Source organism: Pan paniscus, chromosome 10 (genome assembly GCF_029289425.2).
Source record: "Pan paniscus chromosome 10, NHGRI_mPanPan1-v2.0_pri, whole genome shotgun sequence".
Classification (NCBI taxonomy): domain Eukaryota; kingdom Metazoa; phylum Chordata; class Mammalia; order Primates; family Hominidae; genus Pan; species Pan paniscus.
The window spans coordinates 82,205,773-82,213,078 of NC_073259.2; the positions used below are offsets into that span (position 1 = coordinate 82,205,773).

A 7,306-nucleotide genomic window follows, 5' to 3' on the forward strand; every position below is an offset into this window, starting at 1 on the left:
CTTCATGATAAAAACACTCAGGAAACTAGACATCGAAGAAACATACCTCAAAATAATAGGAAACATCTATGATAAACCCACAGCCTGCATTATGCTGAATGGGCAAAAGCTGGAAACATTTCCCTGGAGAACTGGAACAAGACAGGGATATCTACTCTCACTATTCCTTTCAACATAGTACTGAAAGTCCTAGCCAGGGCAATCAAGCAAGAGAAAGAAATAGGCATCCAAATAAGAAAAGAAGAAGTGAGATTTTCTCTCTTCACTGACAACATGATTCCACATCTATAAAAACCCTAAAGACATGAGCAAAAGCCTCCTGGAACTAATAAACAACTTCAGGAAAATTTCAGGATACAAAATTCATGTACAAAAATCAGTAGCATTGCTATACCCCAATAAGGTTCAAGCTGAGAGTCCAATTAGGAATGAAATCCCATTTACAATAGCTACAGTAGAAAAAAATATATATCTAGGAATACACCTAATGAAGGAGGTGAAAGGCCTTACAAGGAGAACTACAAAATACTGATGAAAGAAATCATATATAGGACAAACAAATGGAAAAACATTTAATGCTCATGGACGGAAAGGAGCAATATAATTAAAATAACCATACTGCCCAAAGCAATCTATAATTCAGTGTAATACCTATCAAATTGCCAATGTAATTTTTCAAAGAATTATAGAAAAACCATCCTAAAATTCATTTGGAACTAAAAAAGAGCCAGAATAGCCAAGGCAATCCTAAGCAAAAAGAACAAACCTGGAGGCATCAAATTACCCAACTTCAAGCTATACTAAAAAGCTACAGTAACCAAAACATCCTGATCTTGGTCCAAAAACAGACACATAGACCAATGGAACAGAATACAGAGCAAAGAAATAAAGCTGCACACCTACAAATATCTGATCTTTGACAAAGTTGACAAAAACAAGCAATGGGGAAAGGACTCCTTATTCAATAAATGGTGCTGAGATAGCTAGCTAGCAATAAGTAGAAACTGGACCCATACTTTTCACTACATATAAAAATTAACTCAAGATGGATTAAAGACTTACATATAAGACCTCAAACTCTAAAAATCCTGGAAGAAAATCTAGGAAACACCATTCTGGACATTGGCTTCAGGAAAGAATTTGTGGGTAAGTCCTAAAAAGCAACTGCAACAAAAACAAAACTTGACAAGTGGGTCCTAATTAAACTAAGGAGTTTCTGCCCAGCAAGATAAACTATCAACAAAGTAAAGAGACAGCCAACAGGATGGGATAAAATACTTGCAAACTATGCAGCTGGTAAAGATCTAATATCTAGCATCTTTAAGGAATTTAAACAAATCAACAAGCTAAAAACAAATAACCCACTTAAAAATGGGCAAATGATATAAAGAGACACTTCTTAAAGGGAGACATACAAGCAGCCAACAAATATATTTTTAAAATGCTACACATCACTAATTATCAGAGAAATGCAAATCCAAACCACAATTTGGAGACTCATGGGAAAGGGTGGGAGGGAGGTTAGAGAGAAAAGACTGCCCATTGGGTACAGCGTACACTGCTCGGGTGTTGGGTTTACCAAAATCTCAGAAATCACCACTAAATAACTTATTCATGTAACCAAACACTATCTGTTCCCCAAAGGCCTACTGAAATTTTAAAAATTCGTAAAAAAAAATTAAATAACTTGAAAAAAAAAACAACCTGAATGAGATACCATCTTACACCAGTCAAAATGGCTATTATTAAAAAGTCAAAAAAAAAAAAAAAACAGATGATGGTGAGGCTGTAGTGAAAAAGAAATACTTACACACTGTTAGTGGAAATGTAAATTAGTTCAGACACTGTGAAAAACAGTGCAGACATTTTTCAAAGAACTTAGAACTACCATTTGACCCAGCAATCCCATTACTGGATATATCCAAAAGAAAATAAAATCTTTCTACCAAAGAAACACGTGCACATATATGTTTACTGCAACACTATTCACAATAGCAAAGACATCATCACTGATAGGTGATCATCAATGGAGGATTGGATAAAGTAAGTGTAATATATCTATAACATGGAATACTACTCAGCCATAAGAAAGAATAAAATCATGTTCTGTAGCAACATGGATGCACCTGGAGGCCATTATCCTAAGCAAATTAATGCAACAACAGAAAACCAGACCAGTTTTCCTAATTATAAATGAGAACCTAACACTGCGTACTCATGGACATAAAGATGGAAACAATAGACACTGCGGACTATTAGAGAGGGTAGGGCAGGAGGGGAGCAGGTATTGAAAAACTACCTATTGTGTACTATGCTCAGTACCTGGGCGAGATCCACTGTACATCAAACTTCAGCATCACACAATATACCCAGGTAACAACCCTGCACATGTACTCTCTGAATCTAAACTAAGAGTTGAAAAAAAAAAAAAACATAAAATAAAAATAAAAGGAAAAGTAAAAATGCTGTACCTATGGAGAGCAAATGAGATAAGCAGTATTCTTTTAAGAAAGTTAGCCTAGTCAGGCTTATTTCTGACCCTATTTGGATATATTATATCATGGTCAGTCAACTTAATAGAGAGGATATGATTTAACACAGGATTTAATTTTTATTCTTATGATACATAATGAAAAAAGACTTTACCTGCAACATCTTGAATTGCTTTCTCTGTAAATGCTTAGTTTTGAAATTTTCATTGAATTAGCACAACAGAAAAGTCAACTACTATTGTCTTCACTAGTCTCCCATATGGATTTGTTTTCCTGCAAGCACATACACAGACATACATAGACACACACACACACACACACACACACACACACACACACACACACACAGCAGCACTGTCCAAACACAAGATGAAAGGAGATACTGGTACACCAAGAAAAGTAATTGGTACATTATGTCATAGTGAGCTTACTCCATAACTCTTGCTAACTAGTGGGAGACAAATACAGTATGCAGTGAAATACTCAAAATTTATCTAAAGAAAAATCCCTTCCAAAATGGAATACTTACATCAATATTAAAGTATGATAAAATATTTTGCATTTACTCTGAATATTTTTAGTAAACCTTCAAAGAATATAACTAGAGATTTTATTGACATATTTAATGTAAATGTACAGTGGTAGAGGATAATTTCTAGAAGAGATAAAAATCTTAGATTTTACTATTAGCTAAATTCATCTCAGATATTTATATCCATAATGCTTAACATGAAATACCCTGATTTTTTTAGAAATCTTAAAGCAAACTCATGTGTAATTGCAGGTGAAATAAAGCTAAATTATAAATGTATTAATATATTAAAAAGGTTAAACTTCTCTGCAAGTTACATAGGAACTTTTCAAGTTGTTTTCTACAGATACATTAGTATAATTTAGAAATTTTATATCAGCTTAATTTTTCAGAAAGTTTTCAAGAAAACAGGGTAATTCAACAGCTATATCATGATTTTATTACCTAAAAATTTTGCTAAATGTATGATGCTGAAGAAAAGCAAAAATGCAATCTCAAAAAAAGTATTGAGCCCTAAATATTAATCTCAGATTTATGTGCTAACTGAAAAACTCTATTCCCCTTTCCATGACTTGCACTTTTCTGTCCAACTTGTATAGAAATTGGGAAAATATTGAAAGAAAATAAAATATTTCTACCAAAAAGACACATACACTTGTATGTTCACTGAAGCATGTAGATGATTAGTGATTGAACAATATAAGTATTTTTAGAGACGTTGTAAAACATTATGAAATAAAATAAAGATCTTCTTTATATTCCTCGTTTCAGGAAACGTTGTATCCCACTGTTACTAAGTAATCAATGTATGTTTTTAGCATTTCTAAATAATCAATGTATGTTTTTAGTATTTAATTTTGGGCTTACCCACTGCCATCTTCCCATTTCTTATTTGTTCTTATTAACTTATAATCCAAAGCATGGGTTTCTACATCTCTTTAACTGCCTTGAAAATACGTTTTTATATTATTTTTTTACAGTAACATTTTATATAATAAAGTGAATTTCTTCCCATAGAACTGCACTGTAGAGGCCGGGAGCAGTGGCTCACGCCTGTAATCCCAGCACTTTGGGAGGCCAAGGCAGGAGGATCGCCTGAGGTCGGGAGTTCGAGACCCACCTGGCCAGCACTGTGAAACCCCGTCTCTACTAAAAATACAAAAAAAAAAAAAAAAAAAAATTTAGCCGGGCGTGGTGGTGGGCGCCTGTAATCCCAGCTCAAAGTTTCACCCTCAGAGGGAACCGAGACTCGGAAAGTAATAGAGAAATTGGCCCACTTTGTGGCAGAAGAAGGCCCCGAGATAGAAAAAGTAGCTATAGAGGACTACAAGGAAAACCCGGCATTTGCATTTTTGCAGGATAAGAATAGCAGGGAATTTCTCTACTACAGAAAGAAGGTGGCTGAGGTAAGAAAGGAAGCACAGAAGTCGCAGGCAACCTCTCAGAAAGTTTCACTCCCAGAGGATGAAGAGGTCAAGAACCTTGCAGGGAAGTTGGCCAGGTTCGTAGCAGACTGGCATCCGGAGGTGGAAACCATCGCCCTCCAGAACAACCGTGAGAACCAGGCATTCAGCTTTCTGTAGGAGACTAACAGCCAAGGATACAAGTACTACCGACAGAAGCGGGAGGAGTTCCGGAAAGCCAAGGCCGGCTCCACAGGCAGCCTCAGGGCACCCGACCCCGGCCTGAAGCCCAAGTCCCCTCCTGAGGCCCTGTTAGGGTCCTTGCCTCCGGCCACCACTTGCCCCATCTCGTCCCCGCCTGCGCCTCCTGCCCCCCGTTCTCCGTCATCCCTGCTCCAGCCGCTCCAGGGAAGCCAGCCTCGGCAGCCACCGTGAAGAGGAAGCGGAAGAGCTGGTGGAGGCCAGAGGAGGATAAGGTAGAATTCCCACCTGCTGAGCTGGTGCAGAGGGACGTGGACGCCTCTCCCTCGCCTCTGTCAGTTCAGGACCTCAAGGGGCTCGGCTATAAGAAGGGGAAGCCCGTGGGTCTAGTGGGCGTCACGGAGCTGTCGGACGCCCAGAAGCAGCAGCCGAAGGAGCAGCAGGAGATGCAGCAGATATACGACATGATCATGCAGCACAAGCGGGCCATGCAGGACATGCAGCACCAGCACGGCTACGACAGCGACGAGGAGGTGGACAGCGAGCTGGGCACCTGGAAGCACCAGCTGCGGCGCATGGAGATGGACAAGACCAGGAAATGGGCCAAGCAGCTGACAAAGGTGGGCTAGAGCAAGCATTTCATGGGAGACTTCCTGCCTCCGGACGAGCTGGAGAAGTTCTGGAAATCCTCAAGGCCCTGAAGGAGAGCCGTGAGCCTGACTACTCGGAGTACAAGGAGTTCAGGCTGACTGTGGAGAACACTGGCTATCAGATGCTGATGAAGATGGGCTGGAAGGAAGGCGAGGGGCTGGGCTCGGAGGGCCAGGGCATCAAGAACCCGGTCAACAAGGCCACCACCACAGTGGAAGGTGCCGGCTTCAGCACTGACCGGCTGGCCGAGTTCTCCAAGGAGGACGACGAGTACGAGGCCTTCCGCAAGAAGATGATGCTGGCCTACCGCTTCCGGCCCAACCCCCTGAACAATCCCAGACGGCCTTACTACTGAGCGTTCTGGAAACAGGTATGAGGACAGTGCCGTGTAATAAAGTCCCCGTGCTCATTGAAAAAAAAAAAAAAAATTGGAAAGGGTGGAGGAAGACATTGAGGATTTAACTTTTTAATACTTATTATTTGCATATTCTACATGACAACTTCTCCATTGCTCACAAACTCCCAAAAATCTCTCTTCTCCCTCCTTACCCAGGAAAAAAAGGAATCCCAGAACTCAAAGACACAAACTCAATGCTACCCTGACGCAAATGGAGAGTGAAAGAAAATAACACTCTATCCATTTTCTGGTGCTATGGCAAAATAAAAACTAGACAGTTATTAAATTTCTCAATACGTTATTCTGCCACATTTAATTCTTAGTAAATCAGCCTGCCACATCATGCACAGAAATAGATTTTGCTTTAACTCTCTATTGAATGCATGGAAGGTTTGTGCTTGGTGGAAAGCAGGGAAAATGGAAGGCAAAGAGTGTCTTGTTCAGTAAAATATATATTAATAGACATTCCCTTGTGTACTATAGAAAAAGTGAGTGAAGTACTTATAAAGGCTGTTTCTGATACCTCTAGAGCACTGTGTTTTTATTCTGAGCTAATATAATGACCATGAAAGCCTAGCATTTATCCTCACACTCACACAAAATTGATCCCCAATTTTATATTTATTTTAACACATCACTCTGGATTACACCTTCATAGAACAGAATGTTTTTATACATGAGAGGAATGGTCTCTTTTCTGCAATTTTGTAATGTTTGCTCTCCGCAACTCCCACCCCCTCCCTTTTATATATTATAGAGAAATTTTGGTTCTATGAATGAAATATCTGGGCTCATTACATAAAATGGGTCTTTCCCAGTTTTTTTTTTGAAAATTCGAGGACAATAGACAACGAGACTTTCCACATTATAAAACAAATATGTAACTTCCAGAGTCCTCCCACCCCAGACTCCACCTCCGTTTTTAGAGGGAAGATAAGCCAAACTAGTGTTTCAATCTTCACTCCTACCAATCCAGCCATATAAGCAGAAAATGGAGAGCACTGGAGGAAGAAACTGAGTCTGTTCATGCTCAGCTCACTAGGATAATTGAAAGGAGCTCCATCTCAGAGAGATTAGAGATGTTTACTAAAGAGAAATTGACATTAATCACTTCTGGTTGGATGTTTCAAAAGCTGTAGAAACCCTTAGGCCCATCCCAGAACTGCCACTGGATGGGAATATGGTAAAAATATTCTTGAGAAACTGACATTTGTCTTTAGTTGTTTGAATATATATATGAATATATATACTCATATATATGAATTTTCATTCATATATATGAATATATATACACACTATATATATGTGTATATATATGTATACTCAGTGTTTACAGCCTGTTTTCCTTCTGAGGAATTTTGAAGACTGTTAGTCTCCTGGGTGAGCGATGATTAGTAGGGCAAGCAGAAAGGGAAGCAGAGACAAAGGCCCAGCTGCATTAATTTATAGGTTAAGAGATGCCATAAAAGTAGCTCTGCCAAGTCAGGATACACACTGTACAGTATGTATACCCTGAGGAAGACAGCTTCAAAAGAGTCCACCAATACACCCCATGAAAAGACAACATTCTGATGCCAGCCAATAGAATGGGAATGGTAGTGGAAACGTACTAGTATTCTCTGTTTGCCTA

General features: G+C 39.2%; 1 pseudogene; it reads left to right on the forward strand.

The window, feature by feature from the left end:
* Window positions 1-2,861: 2,861 nt before the first annotated feature.
* LOC100968598 (SURP and G-patch domain-containing protein 1-like) lies at window positions 2,862-6,591 on the forward strand (annotated as a pseudogene).
* The last annotated feature ends 715 nt before the right edge of the window (window positions 6,592-7,306 follow it).